The sequence below is a fragment of the Amaranthus tricolor genome, chromosome 12 (assembly GCF_026212465.1).
Source record: "Amaranthus tricolor cultivar Red isolate AtriRed21 chromosome 12, ASM2621246v1, whole genome shotgun sequence".
NCBI lineage: Eukaryota > Viridiplantae > Streptophyta > Magnoliopsida > Caryophyllales > Amaranthaceae > Amaranthus > Amaranthus tricolor.
In genome coordinates this window covers 7335220-7355897 of record NC_080058.1, presented here as the reverse complement: position 1 = coordinate 7355897, position 20678 = coordinate 7335220, and the positions used below count along the sequence as shown (strand labels likewise).

Below are 20678 nucleotides of genomic sequence, written 5' to 3'. Positions count from 1 at the left end.
TATAACGTTCCGCGACTCAGAAATTCTCGACTCGAAATTTTCGATCCTAACCCAAATTTTAAAAGATGTAATTACGTTCCCGATCCCGTTCCGCAACCTGGATTGTTCTCGATCTTGGTAACAATGGTTATAATAGTTAGTTGTGGTAATTAATTCGTTGAAGCGATAATGTATAGAAATAAGAGTGACTTGCTTTGATACCAAGTGACATTTGATATGGGGGAGTATAAATGAGCATATGTTAGCTTGAGTAAAGTTTTATTTTCAAACCAATTGCAATGGTTTGTTTATAATCAATGACATCATTAAATTACACATAACAGATGAATTCTCCCGTTATTTCTTTGCTACCACATTTTTTTATGTTGTACAACAAATCTTTTGCTCATGTCATTCTCAAGATTAATGAATCAGAATTTTGATGATACCTAGACCCACTTATTTTCCATATTGCCTACGCCATTTTCTGCAGGGTTGACCCAATGCATTGTATTCCAAATGCATGGGTTCTATGACTTTGAGGTTTTTCGTAGGACCTCGCCCTTTTCTTTTGTTACTGGTAGTGGGAGCATCCGTTATTAGTGGGGCGCCTTCAGTCTCAAAATCATTGTCAAGTGGTGGAGCGTCTTCAGCCATACGCTCGTATCTCACAATTTGGTCCTCTTCAGTGTCGTAACTATGATGGTCATTATCCGAGGTCTCAATCTCGGGGACAATTTCGTCTCTGAATAGATGCATTGTATATCAGTACCTGAAATAGTATGAATAGAAATATATTAGAACACAAGCTAAGTAATATTAAGAATATGACTATGATTTACAATTCTAATACGTTCAACATAATAATATATATCAAATAGGGTTGTGTGCAAAGTTTCATGCAAAACAAACCAAGTTTTAGCTACTTTATGCGCGAAAGTGCCAAAAAAACTTTAAAAAGCTTAAAATTCATACCTTGTGAATCACTTAATTCAAATGTATTCCTTTCGTGTGATCTACACGCATATAACCAACATCTACATCATCTTGATCCACTGATTTTGGATTGATAAAGGGAGGGGAGTCTTCAAAAGCTTCATATTTTTCCTCATCCTCAACATCACCTATACCAAGGATGCTTCTTTTTTCCGGTACAACAATAGACCATTTTTTATCAGACGGGCCTACAATGTAGAATATTTGCTTGGCTTGTGTGGCTAGTATGAATTCACTATCATGCGAACGAGCTAAGTCTATAAGAGTGAATCCACAAGGGTCGTCATTTTTTATGCATCATCGATTATTATCTACCCACTTACATTTGAAAAGACCAATATTGAAAGTAGAGTAGTCAAGCTCCCATATTTCATGTACCCGCCCGTAGTATACCAATTTAGCATCAACCGGCGCTTGATCCTTCGCACTCGCGTAAAATGTAGATGACGCCTAAATAGAAACCCCCACTATTCTGTAGATAAGATGACTTCTTGTCTTGACTCTCAGTCCAAAATGTGAAGCCATTGACATCATAACCCTCATATTTGTTGACATCATCTCGAGGACCAAAAGCTAACCACTTAACACTTTCGGATACACCCTTGAGTTCTTCGCATATTACTCGATTATGAAACCAATTAATAAACGTCTTGTTATGAAATCAATGCCCTATCGCCTTTAGAAGGATGTTTTGCGCGCAATATATCAAGATGCTCACTCAAAAAGGATGAACTTCCGGAATATGATGCAACACATACAGGTGTGCTTGTAGAAGGATGTCTCGAGGTGGTGTGACCGATTTGGAGCCAATTGTTCCTTTTCCCTCAAGCCTTCCTTCATGTCTAGAGGTGGGAAATCCAATAGGCTTTGCCATGGCCAAATACTCGGCTATAAAGTTATTAATCTCATCGCTCACAGTGCCTTAAATCATACTCCCCTTGGGTTGTGCTGGATTCCTCACCTTGTTTTGTAAAACACCCATGTGTCTTTCAAAAGGATAACACCACCTTAAAAAAACTGGACCCAAAAGGTTGATCTCGCGAACGAGATGGACAATAAGATGAACCATTATGTCAAAGAAAGAAGGTGGAAAGTACATCTCAAACTTGCATAAAGTTACAATCACGTCGAGTTGAAGAGCATCAAGTTTAAAGGGATCAAGAACTTTAATAAAAATTGTGTTGAAGAATGAACATAGCTCGGTAATAGCATGTCTCACATGTTTTGGCAGTATTCCACGGATTGCAATTGGTAAGAACACATGCATCATTACATGGCAATCGTGAGATTTCATGCTTCCCAACTTCAGCTCACCATTTAGGCTCACAAATCTCTTCATGTTGGATGAGTACCCAGACGAAACCTTAATGCCATACAAAGACTCACAAAATGTCCGCTTCTCTGCTTTGGACAATGTGTAGCAAGCTGGAGGCAAATAAACTTTGTCATTACTCGTCTTCTTCTTACCGCCCTTTCCCTTGTTACTACCACCAACTTCATCAGCTCTATTTCTTTTCTTACTCACCTTAACATGTGCCCACAACTCCGGACGAAGACCCTTACCTTCAAACCAATCTCGCACGGCCCTAACATCCTTTGTCTTACACGGAATGTTCATTAGAGTCCCTAGTATGGCATCGCATACATTTTTCTCTATATGCATAACGTCAAGATAATGCCTAACCTGTAGATCTCTCCAATATGAAAGCTTCCAAAAGATTGATTCTTTTTTCCATAATCGGTCTTCACGCCCTTGCACTTGCCCTGTTTTACCAAATACAGTCTCAACTCCCTTAACTTGTTCATAAACCTCATAACCGGTCAACGGTCGACGAGCTACACGGTCCTCAACCTCCCCGTTGAACATCTTCTTCTTCTTACGATATTGGTGATCTCGTGGGAGGAACTTTCGATGGTGCATGAATACGTGTTTGCACTTAGGAATCCACGTGGATTCCATGTCATCGATACATATTGGGCATGCTTTCTTCCCTTTTTTCTTTTACCCCGATAAGTTGCTATATGCCGGAAAATCATTAACGGTGCATAAAAGCATTGCACGCAAAGTGAACTCCTCATTAGCAGATGCATCAAACACTGAAACGCCTTCATCCCAATCTTTTCAAATCCTCAACGAGAGGTGCAAGATATACATCTATGTCATTGTCAGGTTGTTTAGGACCCGAAATAAGAAGCGAAAGCATAATGCACTTACGCTTCATACACAACCAAGGTGGCAAATTATAGATCACTAAAAGTACCGGTCAAGTACTATGTTGAGAACTAAGATTGCCGAATGGGTTCATTCCATCCGTACACAGTCTGAGCCTTAAATTACGAACCTCATCCCCAAAATTCTTATGCAACCTATCAATACTCTTCCACTCCGGAGAATCAGATGGATGTGTGAGCAATTGACCTTTCTTCACCCCATCTGCATGCCACCTCAAATTTAACGCATCTTTCTTTTCTTTATAGAAAACAGGCGCTTGAATCTAGGTATTATTGGAAGATACCACAATACCTTAGCCAGGGGCCCTTTAGCATCCCGAGACCCTTTACGCTTGTAGCGCGATAACCCACACCTAGAACACTCTTCTAAGTTCTCGTTTTCATTCCGATACAACACACAATTATTCGGACACGCATGAATCTTCTGGTACTCTAAGTCGAAAGGACATATGAGCTTTTTGGCATAATATGTCGACTTTGAAAGTTCATTTCCCTCAGGAAGCATCTCACCTAACGCTTCGAATAACATTGTGAAACTAGCGTCACTCCAATTGAACTTTGACTTAATGTTGAAAATTGTCAACACTGCTGTTAGTTTAGTGAACTTTGTACATCCAGGGTACAAAGGCTTTTGAGAAGCCTCTGTCAATAATTCAAAATCACGAGGACGTTTTCCTAACTCATCCTCGACTCCCTCCATCATCTCATCAACACGATCCACATCCTCATCGACATTCTCTTCATCTGTATCTTACCCATCAACATGATCTACTACATCCTCATTGACATCGGCCACATTATTGACGTCCTCAACAACACTTTTCTTTTTGTAAACTCCCTCCTCACCATGCCAAACCCAAACATGATATTGAGGTCTAAACCCACGTCGTAGTATGTGCTCCCTAAGGATATCAACACTATCTACCTTTGATACATTGCCACAAGTGACACATGGGCAATAAAAACCAACTCCCCCCGTCCTAACTTGATGTTCAACCGCAATACTACAAAATTCTAATACGCCATCAATAAATTCCGACGATTCAATGCTTCCATACATCCAAGAACGATCTTTTGTCATCCTAATTAGTGTGATTAATTAATTCAAAACAAAATTAATACACAAACTTTTAAACATATATACTTATTTATAACAAACATATTTAACCCTAAAAATATATACTTATTTATACCAAATCTATTTAACCCTAAATATACATACTTCATATTCTAATTCTACACTTCATACTTTAATATTAAGTACTACGTTGTAAATAAAATCATATTCTAATTCTAATAGTTAAAGACATAACTATTACAACAAACCGCATTTTTAACAAATTACACAAATATTTAACAAACTAATAACATAAACTTGAATAATGTAAAATTCACAAATAATTTGATATCTTTAGCACTAAATTACTAAATTACATGTTAAACAACAAAGATATGAACTTGCAAATTAGTAAAATAAATATAATTACCTTGATTTCGTGAGTTATGTTATCTACAAAGAAAAACAGAGAAACAAAATTAATATACAAACAATTGCCCTAATTTTCGAGTGTTTTCATGAATATCTTGCAAAAACTTAAATGCTTAACAAATTAAAAAGAGAAAAAATACCTTAATGTCGTGGGTTTTGAAGATGAACAAGACCAAAGTATTAAATTTCGTGGGTTTATGAACCAAGAAGATGAAGAACATGGTGTTTGAATAAGAATAGGTGTTTTCGAGTGTTTTTCAATGGGTTTATGAATCAGTTTGCGAAGAAAACAACAGATGATGAAGAATTTATGGTTTTTAGAAGAAGATGAAGATGAAGAATGAAAGCTTGAATGGCGAAAATGGTGGGTTTTTAAGAGATACAACGTAACTGCAGTTTATGTATTGTGAAATGAAAATATATTAACGTTATTAGGCGGGTTTTAATTTTGTGAAATGAGCATATTTGCTGCGGGCATAAGGCAAAACCGCAGCAATTAAGTGAAGCACATGAGTATTTGCTGAGGGCCTTAGAACAACTGCAGTAGTTGAAAGCTTTATTTGCTGCGGGCCACAGCACAACCGCAACAATTAATTGTGCTACTGAGTATTTGCTGCGGTCACACCTTAAAACCGCAGCAATTAATTGTTTTTTTTTCTAATTCTTTTTCCTATCTATTGCTGCGTATATACAAAAACCGCAGCAAATACATTTTTTTCCACTAGTATTGTTAGGAGATCAAAAGACATCTTCTAATTGATTACATGACTGCACTTCTCTAATTCTGTCATTTTTTTTTGCTTTTGGTATAAATGTTAATGGATTTTCCATAAACACATTTCAAGTTTCTTTGCCTCATGGACCGAGGTGAAGGAATTGTAATGTATATTTGCACTTCTAATGTTACATGGAGGAAATCAAGATGCTGAAATGTTACCCTTTAACATGGTGTTTTTGATGATTGATTCTAATCAATAGTGTGCAGCATGTGAATAATCTTTAGGATCAACAGAGTATTCTATATTTGGTGGAAATGTTACCTGCTGTGTTATGTGCATTTTTTCTTCATCTTGTGCGGTTCTTTTGAACTGTAGTACTAGTCATACAGCTGATGTAGTAAAATTTTGTCAATCCGTTTATTCCTGCATTATATATCAGAAATTATTTTTTTTATTGACCAAAAAGTGCTACTTTGATATTTCTCTGCAGATAGCTTTACATGGTCTCTGTGAAGACTTGAATATTCCTTTTCAGCCTACCATGCTGAAGTAAGACACATGAACTTTGCTGGTCCTTTGTTCATACTGTTAAAACATCGTATGATCATCTTTTTGTTTTTTGCTCCTGAGTATGGTGATTTTATGGAAAAATCAAAGAGGAAAAGGTGAGTTGGTAGATGAGGGTCCCAAACTTTAGAGAAAAAGTTGCTAGAATGTTAATTGTTAACATTTTTGGTTAACATTAAGTTGGAATTGGACGGACGGAGTATAATTATAAATCTTAAATCTCAAGGTAATTGTTAAAAGTTTTCTCACATGTATATGGTGTTTTTGATGTCCATTCTCGACAGGGTCAAGGATTTACTAATCTTTGGTTTGAATTATAATAGAATATAGTAAAATTACTCATTAAATCATGTTCGGTTTGAACTATAATAGAATATAGTAAAATGACATTTTCAATCATGTGCGTTATTTAAGTGAAATTGCGGAGTGTCAATCAAAATTAACTTCTTTGTATTCACAAGGGTAAAATTACGTATATCCAATGCCCTAAAATTTTCCTACGTGACATCTTAGATGGGAGCCACTTAATGATATTGGGGGTGAGAAAATGTTGTATATAGAATGTATAATGATGACTCATTTGTCAATATTGTCATGCTGTTCGGTCTTGTGTGGCAAATAGTAGGTAGTGGATACATAGTAATTTTTCAAGCAAATACTTCTTGTTTTCATGATATAAGATACCTTTTGCTTTCCACGGTTGGACTTTATTAGTTTATCTCTCAATATAATTTGATTAAATATATAATTTTTAATATAATTGTACAAGTATTCTTCAACATAAACCTAACAATGTATTTTCCTTAATTTCTAGCAATGCATTTTTAAGAGAGGTTAAGACTAATTTCAGTTTCAAAGGAATTTGAGCTCTCTATTTTTCGGAAAGGAATTAGTGATTATGGACTATATTTGAAGGTTCAGAGTGATAGCAAATTTTATGAAAATAACAACAAATCAGTAGTATAAAATAGCGTTCATAGTTTGAATTTACGATATGTGGTATGAAGGTATGAATCCTTTTGGTTTTAAAAGCGGCATAACTGAGGTGGATGCTCAATGATCTGTGTGATATTGTGCTGTGAAGTAGTAGCGATAAAAAATGCTGAAAGAAAGAAGGTAGGTTATAGTTTAATCGTGACTTAGTTATTTCATTTGTCAGTTGTATTAAATAAAGCTCGAATAATTCAGTTGAATCAAATTTTCATCTAGCTTGGGCCCTAAGTTTTTTTCTTTTTGTATTTTCTTTACTAAGGGTCTTTATTTGACTTTCAACTTCAAACTTTTGTTAATTACATTTGTAGAGCACGATTAAAAGAGTTTTGTTAATTACATTTGTGGATTTATGTTCATATGTCTTTTGAATTTACCTAAAGCTTCCTCTTTTAGATGGCTTCCTCTTTTAGATGGGAAGCTGGTCCGAAACCTATAGATGGCGTATGGGCTCCATGGTGGTATGACAATGTTCACAACTCAACTGGCTTTAAAACAGAACGTGGATATCCGAAGGTTTGATTTTCTTAATCTTTGATCTTCTTTAAAGCAATGGAAGTTATCTTATTGGCTTTTTTTGGTAACCTTCATGAAAGATGTGTTAGAGAATTCTAACACATGCTTGTGTGACTCAAGGCTTCAAATTCCTTTCTTCTAAGGGTCCTGTATAATAAGAACCATGAACCAACTCTTCCTTGACCACATTGACTTTTTATGAACCTTTACTAGTTATATTAAGGAATCAAGATATTTACCCTGATCCTTCCTTTTGTATATGGATGACAACTCCCTTAGTGTAATTTATTATATATCTTTGTCACCAATCAAAAAAAAGAAAGAAAACGATAACCTATGGGCATTTCATATCACCCAAATTCATAATTTGAAGTGCATGTCATAAGGTTTGTACTTAAGGTCTGAAAAGTTGCATGATTATGTTTAATTTAACGAGGCAAGCATTTTACTTCCAAATTTTTGTTATCCGTCTTTCTATAACTTGTTTTCAATTTTGTTGTTTGGAGGTAAAGTAAGATATATTTCTAGCTTGGCATTACATATAGTCTGCTGATGTCTTGCATTTTAAGTATTTCTATAAAAATTGTTTTATTTCGTGATCGCAAATAGGATAATTAAGGAAGTTTTAGAATACAATGTTGAATACACATGAAAGACGATGTTTATTTAAAATTTTTTGCTTTATTATTTTTTGGTTTACCACTCTTTTTGGTCTTTCCATTAAGTTATTCTAATATTTAGTTTGCTTTTTGTGTATATCAGACATTTCCTCCTTTACTTTATGACTTACTAGAACAATGTCTACCCTTCTACAACTTTCTCAAGCGTCGTCTTAAGAGATCATTTTCCCTTCTGAGCTCACCCTTGCCCCACCCAGTCTTCCTGTTCCTGAGAATGAGAAGCTGCTTGCATGGGTTGGTGATGAGTTGCTACATCGTGATAGTGCAAAGGTGTATCCCTGCTTTCTTGACATATTTTCTTATTTTCACCTTTTATGGATACATTATTCATTTTTTTTTGAAAGTAATATTTGCCTTACATCTTTCATTATTTTCATTGAATATAAAGAGGAGTACAATGATAGATTTAGGAAATAAGATATTTACAAAATAAAAAGTTTTCTAAGATAAAATATATAAATATACAATGAATATAACAATATCTTGCAATATTGTTATATACCATTACATCCACGCAGTTGAAGTAGTAGGTTCTCCGACACTAAAGTCTTGAGGAAGTATAAGTGGAAGGTCTTTTGTGAAAATGTTTGCATTTTGGTATCTGAACGCGACATGAAGTACTCTGACTTGACCCATACGACTTTCTTAGAACAAAATGTATATCCATCTCAATATGTTTGGTGTGTTGATGTTGCACTAGGTTGCCATACAAGTAGAGCTCCGATGTTATAAAATATACCAAGGCTGCTTTAGGGATAGGACAATGAAGTATAAGGAGTAAATTACTTAAACTAGTCACCGCTCGATACTCAGCTTTTGCTGTATAACAAGAGAGTGTGGCTTGTCACTTAGATGACCAAGAAATAAGATTATTGCCTAACAAAACACAATAACCAGAAGTAGATCATCGAGTGTCATCAGTATAGGAGAGAAGTGTAGAAGTAAAAGACCGATAGAATTAGAGACCATGGTAAAGAGTACCTCAATTATATCTAAGAATACGGCGAATAGCTTGCATGTGAGAGTCCATGGGATTTTGCAAAAAAGGCAGTACTGCATAAGATAGATATTTTTGTTCGGGTGGAAGTGAGGTATCGTAAAGCCCCAACAAGATTACGATATAGGGTAGGATCCTCTAAAGAAGTGGATGAGAAGGCACTAAGCTTGGGCTTGGTGTACACTGTAGTAGGGCAGGATTTTTAATAAGACATCCCTATATGTGTAAGAATTTCCTTGGCCTATTTTGCTTTTGATAAAAAAGGCTAAAAGTATGATTGATAACAATTTCAAGAAAATAACTTAGAGTGCCCAAGTCTTTTATTTGTTGTCACGAGTACAGTAAATAAACTCAATCTTAGCAACAAAATCTACAAGTCTTTGATACCAAGCCTTAGGAGCAATCTGTAAAGAGACTTGTTGAGACGACACACATGATTTGGATATTTTGGGTTCTTAAAACCCAAGGGTTTATAGATGTAGGCATTTTCTTCAAGAACCGTGCAGATAGTTGCTGGTTTTATTACTGGACTGTAGGTCTCTCCACAATCAATGCCAACCTGTTGACCAGTCCATCATCATTGCCTACAAGACGGGCTTTGTGCTTTTAAAAGAACCATTAGAATGCTCTTTATGTCTTATAATAGCGAAAGAATAAAGTATAATAACCACTAGTGGAAAAAAATGTATTTGCTGCTCATTATTTGCTGCGGTTTTTGTGTATTAGCAGCAAAAAATAGGAAAACGTATTAAAAAAAAAATACTCTAATTGCTGCGGTTAACCCTTTGACCGCAGCAAATACCCTGGCATCATGCATTAATTGCTCCGGTTTTTCCACAACCACAGCAAATAACCCTTCAAAATTAGATTAATTGCTCCGGTTTTGTTATGAACTGCAGCAAATGACCGTTGGACAAAAACCCGCCAGTTTCTTTTTATTTCGCATATCTTCTCAGATACGTTATACAGTTGTTCTTCATTGAAAAAACGCTTCATCTTCATTTGCTTCGTTCTTCTTCTACATCTTCACAAACGTATAAGATTAAGCATCAAGATCATTTGTGTTCGTTTCTTGTGTTCATCTTCATTTTCACAAATGCTGTTTTATTCATTTGCTGTTATTCATCTTCATTTGTGTTCGTTGCTGTTCATCTTCACAAACTTGTTGCTGTTCATCTTCACAAACTTGTTGCTGTTCTTGTTGCTTCTGTTCATCTACTGTACATCATCAAACTTGTGTTTTGAAGGTAAATCCTTGCTTCTGTTCTTGTTCATCATCAAACTTCAAATTTTCATAAACCTACTTGTTGCTTCTGTTTTGTTGCCGTTCTTGTTGCTTCTGTTCATCTACTGTACGTGTGATAAATATCTAAAAAAAACCTAAATTAATTACCTTATTTTTATTTTGAACCAACTTCGAATTTTGTTGCTGTTCTTGTTGCTGTTCATCGAATATAATTATGTTTCTGTTCATCTTCTTGTTGTTGCTATTCTTGTAAAAAATCTTGTTACGTTGTTGTTCTTGTTGCTTATTCTTGTTGTAAAAAATCGAATATAATCTTGTTGTTCTTGTTGTTGTAAATCCTTGCTTCTGTTCTGGTTCTTGTTGTTGTCTAAATGCTTAAATTTGCTTCTGTTCTTGTTGTTGTCATATTTTTTTTTCACAATTTATCTGATTTAATTATTTCGATTTTAAATATTTTTAGTTGTGTATGTTTTAAAAATTATTAAAAATTAATATTAATAAAATTTCAATTTTAACGAATCAAATAAAATTTTACTTTACTATGTTTCAACTTATAGATTTTACATAAAATACTGATTTTACATAAATGAAATAATTGTTTTGAATTGAAGTGAGTATCTAGTATTTTAATGATTGTATTTATTTGCTTGAGGGTTAGGGAAATAGGTGAAATTTTAATATGAAAATATTAATATTGCATTCTTATTTTTCATGTTATTTCTATTATAGTTAATACAAAATAATAATACTCCTAGTTGATAAATAATACTAGTATATTAATATTTGTGGAGTAAATAATTTTTTTTTCAGAAAGTATTTTTAATTTTTAAGTTTCTTGTTCATTTAAGTTTTAAATGTGTATGATTCGTTTATGTTGTTGTTGGAGTTCATTGATAAGCCACTAGACCGGATTTTAAGGGTGAATTGGACTTATGCTTGTTTGTACTCTACGTCTAGTTTCTAGCTAGTATCATAAATTTTCAAATAAGATCACTATTAGGTTATATAATTTGATGTATATCAAAGTCAATTATAACTTTAAATTTTATTTTTTTTTAAAATTTTTAGAAAGATTATTATAATCAAAGAGTTTAAATGCAAGGTGGTCTGGTCACTAGTTTGCTGCTGTGTCAATTTCGCGCGTAAAGTAGGTCAAACATGGTTTGTTATGCACGAAACTTGGCACACAACACTATTTGGCATATATTATTGTGTTGAAATGGTTAGAATTGATAATAATAGTCATATGCTAGAAATTAGAAGTTAAGTTGCGATTTTAAAGGTTTTTAAGCGTTTTTGTCAATTTCGCGCGTAAAGTAGGTCAAACATGGTTTGTTATGCACGAAACTTGGCACACAACACTATTTGGCATATATTATTGTGTTGAAATGGTTATAATTGAAAATAATAGTCATATGCTAGAAATTAGAAGTTAAGTTGCGATTTTTAAGAGTTTTTAAGCATTTTTGTCAATTTCGCGCGTAAAGTAGGTCAAGCATGGTTTGTTATGCACGAAACTTGGCACACAACACTAGTTGGCATATATTATTGTGTTGAAATGGTTAGAATTGAAAATAATAGTCATATGCTAGAAATTAGGTGTTAAGTTGCAATTTTAAGGGTTTTTAAGCGTTTTTGTCAATTTCGCGCGTAAAGTAGCTCAAACTTTGTTTGTTTTGCACGAAACTTGGCACAACACCACTATTTGGTATATATTATTGTGTAGAAGTTGTTAGAATTTAAAATCATAGTCATATTCTAGAATTTACGTGTTAAGTTGCGATTTTATGCGTTTTTAACCGTTTTTGACACTAACATCTATTTTCTCTTAGTGCTTTCAACAACCTCCTTCTTCCGTTGACTGCGGCTACTATGCGCTGAAGTATATGGACGATATTATAAATTCCGTGAAGGACTTTGGAGTCGAAAATATAGATGCCGTAAGTATTTGTTACGTTCTTAATTAAATATATTATTGGTAAAATCTAATGTTTCTATATTAATCTTTTATTTTAATATTATATATAAGTTTTAAACGACATTCCGAGGGAAACACGCCCTTTGAGAAGTGAAGAGATGCACGAATTAAAAGACAAGATTGCCGTGTATCTTGCTAATATTTGTCCTTGATAAATTGTAATTAGTATAGATTATTTTTTATACTTTAATGTATATATATATATATATATATATATATATATATATATATATATATATATATATATATATATATATATATATATATATATATATATATATATATATATATATATATATATGTACGTACATAATATTATATTATATATACGAGCGAGAGTTTATTATTACAAAGAGATTAATGTTGATTATCTGTGATTATCATTGGATTAATCACTGTTATTACATTGTATTATTATTGCATTATTATAAGGATAAAACGGAAAAAGAAAAAAAAAAAAAAAAAAAAAAAAGAGAGGTATTTGCTGCGGTTTTGACCCTGACCGCAGCAAATAATGCCCCACTTATTTGCTGCGGTTTTGCCCCTGACCGCAGCAAATAACCCTCCTTATTTGCTGCGGTTTTTGCCCATGACCGCAGCAAATAATGCCCTTATTTGCTGCGGTTTTGAACCGCAGCATTTAAAATAGGACATTTGCTGCTATCACTATTGCTGGGGGCCAAAACCGCAGCAAATAATGGCAAAAAAACCGCAGCAAACGAGGTTTTTTCCACTAGTGAACATTAGATGGTTTAGGAACTAAATCTCAGGTCTTATTTTGAATGAAAGCATCAAATTCATCAATTATTGTCAATTTCCAATTAAGGACCTTAAGTGCACCTATAGGATTTTTGGGCAAAGGAGATTTGGAAATTTGAATATGATGCTCTCCATGATATTTGGGCTGGTTATTTTTCTCACTGATGTGGCTGGCTGACGGGGATAAATGGGGCTGATTGAGTGGCATGACCATGTGCCCTCGGAGGAGGGATAGTGGAAATTGGGGCAGATTGAGTAGTTATATCAGGTTGGCTGTGAGGGCCAGCTGAATTGATTGGGTGATTGTGGTTGTGTGGGACTTAAAAATTTGGGCCAGATTGAGGATGATTTGCAGTGTGGTCGTGAGGGGCTAAAATGGGTGATTAGTGATGAGACATTTGGGTCATGTGGACCATTAGGAGAGGTGGACTCTTGATTGAGATAATTAATTAAGGGGATACACGTTCATCTTAAAAATCATAAGAAATTGGGTTAGGAGTAAATAATTTAGAAAAGCGGCTTTGATTGTTCATGAAGAAGAGAGAATACAATGGAAGGCAAGTTGGTTAGCCAAAAAGAATGGTGGATGCTACCGTGAGTAAGAGGCGAAAGCTAGGAAGGTATTGAAAACCAAGACTTCGATACTATGAAAGTAATATTTGTCTTTCATCTTTCATTATTTTCATTAAATATAAAGAATACAAAGATAAATTTAGGAAACAAGATATTTACAAAATATAAGAGTCTAAGATAAATATACAAATGTACTAAAAATATTACAATTTCTTGCAATATTAATATATTCCATTGGATATTGTTATATTTTATTAGTTTTTATGTGTTACTGATAATGTATATTTTGCTGCTTGTTCTTTTATATTCACTCCTTTCAGGTTTCAATGTTCGACACAGTAGTACAAGGTGGCGATTCTGTTTGGGAAGGACTTCGTATTTACAAAGGAAAAGTATTTAAGCTTGAGGAGCATCTGGATAGGTCAGTGACGCATATTTTTCATTTCTTTGGTTGATTTGATTACCTACAAGTTATTTCAGCTCACCAAATTATAAATTGTAGGAGTGTCTGATTAGAGTTTCTTCAAATTATTGACATACATTTAAATTGTAGAGAAACTGGTTGGAACTGTCAGCAGATTAAGTTCTGTATATGAGACATTAATGTTATACAAGTCTATTACTTTTCATTAAAAAAAATCGGTCTATGCTCAATGCTCTTCTGATCTCGTTATAAAATTTGTTAACTAAGGGACTTGTATTATACGAAGAAGAGGACCCGGACTTATTCTAGAGTCATTGTTATCATGAGTTTGTGACTGCTGTTTTGGCTGCAGTTTTGATTGTCACCACTTCAAGTATTTGATACTTTCAAAATTTTCATTTTCAGAATGTTTGATTCGGCAAAAGCTCTGGCTTTTAACAGTGTTGCAACACGTGAAGAGGTGAGGTTGCGGTGATAGAGTTTGAATATTTTCATTATGAGCCTTTTATTGATATGATTTTTGCATTCATTTCCTATGCGTACATGTCTGCTAAAACAGGTAAAGGAAGCTATATTCACCACTCTTATTAGGAATGGCATGTTTGATAATTCCCATATACGCCTAAGTTTAACTCGTGGCAAGAAGGTACTTTCTTTTCTTGTTCAACCTCTACTTTAGATATTAAAAATTTGACTCATTAAGACAGTGTTACTGTCAACCTCATTTTCTTAATTTCTACTCTTTGCAACTATCAATGTAATTTTTGCTCGCAAAACTGTAATGTCTTTGTGGTCGTTCCTTAAACATGGTGTTATGGCATTTGGAAATAGTTATATTTTACTTTTCTGCTTAAAGTTTTAGTGTGATTGGAATTTCTTCTTTTAATGCACTTGTATCGTTTCTGAAGAGAAACCGCCTCTGTACTTCTGCAGGTCACTTCTGGAATGAGTCCTGCATTCAATCTTTATGGATGCACCTTAATTGGTGTTTCCACTTACTCAGTATTCTTTCTCTTAAATTACTACCTTGAATAAGTGCAGGGAGTATTTTTTAAATCTATCAAAACTTTGCGACCTCAGCAGCTTGTAACTGGACAAGTCTCTGTTAACCTGTCTCCTAGAGGTTCCATAAAAAAGTGATGATATATGATGGGTATTTTTGATTCTGTTATTAATATTTAATGTTTGAACTGAAATTGATCTTGACAAACCCTGAAATGTGTGGAACTCCAGAACTACTTAGATAAGCTTACATCATCAAATATGCACCTTCATGGGTTAGTAAGTGACTGGCGATGCTTTCAAGCTTCTTGGTTTCTCAAACATCAACATGACAATGGTAACTAAGCACATCATCAAGTAAAATCACAAAATCAACTAAGATATATTAATGAAGAGTAGAGCACCTGCACCCCTTTTTTGTGTTAGCTCATGAACTAAACTTCACTAATCTAGCAAACATTTAAGCTCTACAATCCAAACTCTAGCAAATTATCCCCCTTACATATTGATGAGCTACTTTACCGATAACCTAGTAAATAATTACTCTCAAATCATGACTATAAGCATAAAACCAAATATAGAACATAAACTAAGCATAAGTACTAGGTAGTATGAATAAACAACTTTAAAGCTCTAAAGAACTCAATAGAACCAACATGAAAGTAAAAAAAAACAAGTAAAAAGCTATATTAATGAAGTTTAAACAAAGATAATCAATAATCTGCCAACTAGAAGCAAGGATCTAGAAAGAGGAGCAACATGCAAGAACAAACTAAGAATGAAAATAAAATATAAAAATATCATGAAACTAAGAAAAAGTTACCGAAAATCTTGGTCGTTGAAGTAGTAAGTGAAGATGATTAGAAATAAGAAGAATGTTTTTCCTTGAATACTCCACTCGAAATTCAACAAAAGAACAAAATCATCATAAATGAACTTGGAACTTAAATGAAATATATATATGAACTAAGTTAAGAAATTGAACTAAAGTTTCTCTTCAATTGCTCTCCAAGTCTTGAAGAGCCCTTTATATACAAGGAAAACATAAGAGCAAAGAAGTTTAACAACGCAAAAATAAAGTTCCTCCTGTTGCTGAAGTGGTTGAACAAGCACTATGCTCGAAAGCACTGGTTTCCAGCAGTTTTTGTCGGTTGTTATTTAATTCCAACACTTAGACGAATCATTGACTCAGAGTACCTTGAACGAGCACTATAGCGCCTTGAATGAGCAGTACACTATGTGGCACTAGGAAGCTCTTGGAAGTAAGGCTTGGCTTCTGTGTGCCATGGAAAGATGATTTGGGCCACTTGCACCATTGGGTACGCTAAGGAGGCGAAAAACTTACGAAAATGAGCAAAGCAGCGGGGAGAAGAAGGTAAACAAAGAAAAGGGAGAAATGCGAAAAATGCACCTAAAAATAAACTAAAATATATAAGAATGCTATAGCTAACTTAGCCATGACATGAGAAACCATTGACAAAATAAGGGTAGCAATATATGTAAAAGTACTTGAAAATGGACTCAATGACTACCCAATGGGCAATGAGTGACACAAAACTCACTCATTAAAAGGACAACCTTTGTCATGTAGTCATTTTCATAATGTAAAATTGTAGTAATGGTCGTGACCATGATAACGGGCATTGTGTAGCGAAGTGATGCGGTTATTGTAACGTCAAATATTAGAGGAAAAATAAGATATTCTCGAAATAGGAATGCCTTTTTACATCTTTGGGAAATATTAGTTCTTCTTTTTTGAAAAACTTACAACGCTACCCTTGATGTGATGCAACCTTGTTTTTGCACTATTGTCGTGCTTGGTAAAAAAGTTCTTTCCTTTTCTCTTAGTTAAAACGTGAAAATTCAACTGTTTTCTCCTTTGAATTAATTACAAATTACAAATTCCTTGTTCTTCTCCACCAAAATGCTTATGTAAGGATTCCGAGTTATGGCTTAGCATCCTTTTTTCACGTGTTTATCTACAGTTTTGGCCTTCTAAATTTACAACTCTGAAAATAATTGATTTCGAAATTATTGTAAACCCTCGCAAAATATTTAGACAGATAATCGATGGCTACTTAGTTTAGATTTTTGAATAGTAGTGTGTTACATAATTTACTATATATCATGTGAATAGAAATTTAGCAAATTTAGACAAATTTTAGCCAATTTTAGATGAATTCGTATAACTAATTAATAATACTAATGAATCATATTTATCTTTCATCAACTACGATTTATTTATAATGAGAAAAATTATAATATACATTAAGAAAATATAACTTTTACCTTCAAAAACACATATAGCTTAATATTTTACTAAACATATTGATAAAAGTTAAATTTTTCCACCAAAATTAAATATTACCTAAGTTTTAGGAGAAGGGAAATGCTTTTTTCTATACTCCCATGGTATCAATTATGAAAATGATCTAGAGATTTCTAGTCTATCCCTGAATTATATAAAAATATACAATTTAAAACATATTAATTAAGATGAATTTAATATAAATTCAACATTATTAATGTTCTCTCAAAATTAAGGAGTAGAATATTACAAAGTGGAAAAACAAAGGGGACGAAGGAAGTGCTGCCTATGATTATGAAAGGGAATTCAAGTAGGAGTAATTGCATTGATTTGGAGGGATATTAATTTGGATATTAAATCATGTATTATCTTCATATTTAGTTGTGATGTGAATGTAAAATTAAAAATGTGAATTGTCAATGAGTTAATGTAGATGCATGTATCTTAAATTCAATTGAAATGTGAACGTTTGGATTAGCTGATATTGAAAATCCAAAGATTTTTTAAGCTATACAAAAAGTTAATAAGCACTAATTTAATAAATATGAATTTAATTCTATCAACTATGTTATAGAGTGGAAATAATAAAATTATAATGATGAAAATAAATATTAAACATCAAAAAGGCCTTAGTCAATTTTCGTCAATATTAGCTTTAATATGTAATTAATAATTCGGTGATTGATTTGATTACCTATCTCAAATTTGCTGAATTTTTTAGTTTTACAATAATATTTTTAGTTTTAACCAACTATAATTATTTTGTCAAATTTTATTATTTTAACTACAATTGAAAATTTGTTTTTTGGCTCAATATAATAATAAAAACTATTTAAAGTTTAACGAAAATAACTACATGAAATTTTTAGCTATTTTATATTGATATATGACCCTTTAGGTTGTTAGGTCAAATCCAACTGACCCGATCAACCAATCTGTATGTTCAATAAAAGCAAATAAAATAAAATAATTTTTGCGTCAAAGTTCAAAAATATATAAAAACGATAAGATTAGTTGCTTAATAAAAAGAATCGGTAATATATAATTACCAAAATACGAAAAATATGATTGTGATCTTATGTGGACACTGGAGACTAGTTGGGGAAGTTAAACTTTTAGGGCCATACATTAGGAGTTATGTTCTTTTTTAACGATAATAAATCTTTCAAGATCCTAAATGATATTACACCATGTCTATTGTCTAACTTGTTATGATCATAGAATTTGGTATATGTATTTAAATTTTAGTTACCAAAATTACAATACCATCCTCGTTTATAGGCTGCCCTGGATAAGGCTTGAACCCTTGATTTATTAAATCGGATTTGGTTGGTCACTTATAAATTTAGCATATATTGTACGAAACTGTCTCGTGATGAAACGACTTCAAAATACAAAGCCCATAAGATAAAAGTTTTTATTATTGAATTATATAATCTAAGTATGAGGCAAGTCTCACAATGAGACCGTCGCATACAAGAATTTGTGTTATACGTCAAAAGTTAGAACCCATGACCCATCCAATATGTTATTGGAGGAAAAGTATAAATGGATGAATAACAGTAAGAAAGAATGATTAAAGAATTAGTAATTTTGATTAACGTAATTTTGGCATATTCTAGCTTGTAAAGCTTTACTTTTCATCTTAAGACGAAACCTTTTTCAAGTACTTTGCTTAGATTCTACTCTTAGCTCTTTTGGGTATAATTTCATACTTTGTCTTTTGAATTTTGGCTGTGTAACAGTTGTTAGACTACTCCCTTTTGTTCACATCTTTCTCAGTTTAACAGCAGTACTACAATTCATTATTCCAGTATTATTAAGTGATTTCCACCACCTAAAATAAAATTTGAAGATTCGAATCCACATAACCTTTCTTTTTGTTGTACACTTGTTTGACGATGTCTGATATTCTAATGGATTTGCTAGCCTATATGCAACATTAAAGGCTTATTATAAATACTTTGATTAGTATCATATACTTAAATCAGTATTTATTAGGAACTAATTAACAAAATTACACTATCATTAATTAGTATTATATATTTAAACAGTATTTAATAAAGCATCTACACTATTTTTGTGTGGACTAGTCTTAAAAAGTATATTAAAATATTAAGTATTTTTACTTGACAAATACAATTATTGGAAAATACTTATTATTAGATTGGTCCATTCTAAAATAGTGTGGAATTAGTCTGTACAAGACTTTTACTCTATTTTATCTGATTATCGAGTAAATATAGTATTAATAAATACTTCTAATGCATCAATATTATTACTGTAGGTGGTAGAATGGGGCAAATTTAACATGCTAGAAGCGGAGCGACGTCTATTAGGCAACGCCCTACTAGACCGCTCAAACCAACGTTTCGTACTCCTCACAGAATCATGCATCCCACTATTCAACTTCAGCACAGTTTATTCCTACCTAATAAACTCTAAAAAAAGCTACATTGAAGTATATGATAATAAAGGCAAGATCGGAAGAGGCCGATACAACAACCATATATACCCTAAGGTTCGACTTTCTCAATGGCGAAAAGGGTCTCAATGGTTCGAGATGAGTCGCGAGTTAGCCCTCGAGGTCATCTCGGATCGAAAATACTTCCCTATTTTTGCAAAATATTGTAAGAACCCTTGTTATGGAGATGAACATTACATACAAACATATGTGAATATTAAGTTTCCAAATAAAAATTTAGGAAGAAGTGTGACATAGATTAATTGGTCTATTGAAGGGCCCCACCCAGGGAGATATGAAAGGTATTGAACAAAACCACAATTGTTGATCAATTTGAGGAGTAGTGCTACATGTGAATATAATGGGGACAAGACTAATGTTTGATATTTGTTTGCAAGGAAGTTTATGCCTAGTAGTTTGGATAGATTGATGAGATGGTCTCATAGATATTTGATGTATGGTTAAGTTGTTAAGTTAATTAAGATTGTTAAAATACTCATTTGCAAATGTGGGAGATGGGAGTTGTTTTTTGTGAGTTGGAATTTTATGTAAATTGATTAGTGATGCTTAAACATTATTCTTTAAATATTTGTTGCCCAATAAATTATATTTGGTTTTGATTTTGTGTTTGTGAACTATGTTAATGTTTAAATGGAAAGAAAACCCTTGAGTTTGAAAATAGATTCATTTCTTTTATCCCAACTCTTCTGTTTTCAGCACTGCACTACCATGGGGGTCAATTAGCAAAAGCCGATGGCG

General features: G+C 33.1%; 2 pseudogenes; both read left to right on the top strand.

Moving 5' to 3' along the window:
• The first annotated feature begins 123 nt into the window (after positions 1-123).
• LOC130828487 (branched-chain-amino-acid aminotransferase-like protein 2) lies at positions 124-15285 on the top strand (annotated as a pseudogene).
• Positions 15286-15408: 123 nt separating this feature from the next.
• Positions 15409-20591, top strand: LOC130828486 (glycosyltransferase BC10-like; annotated as a pseudogene).
• Positions 20592-20678: the final 87 nt, after the last annotated feature.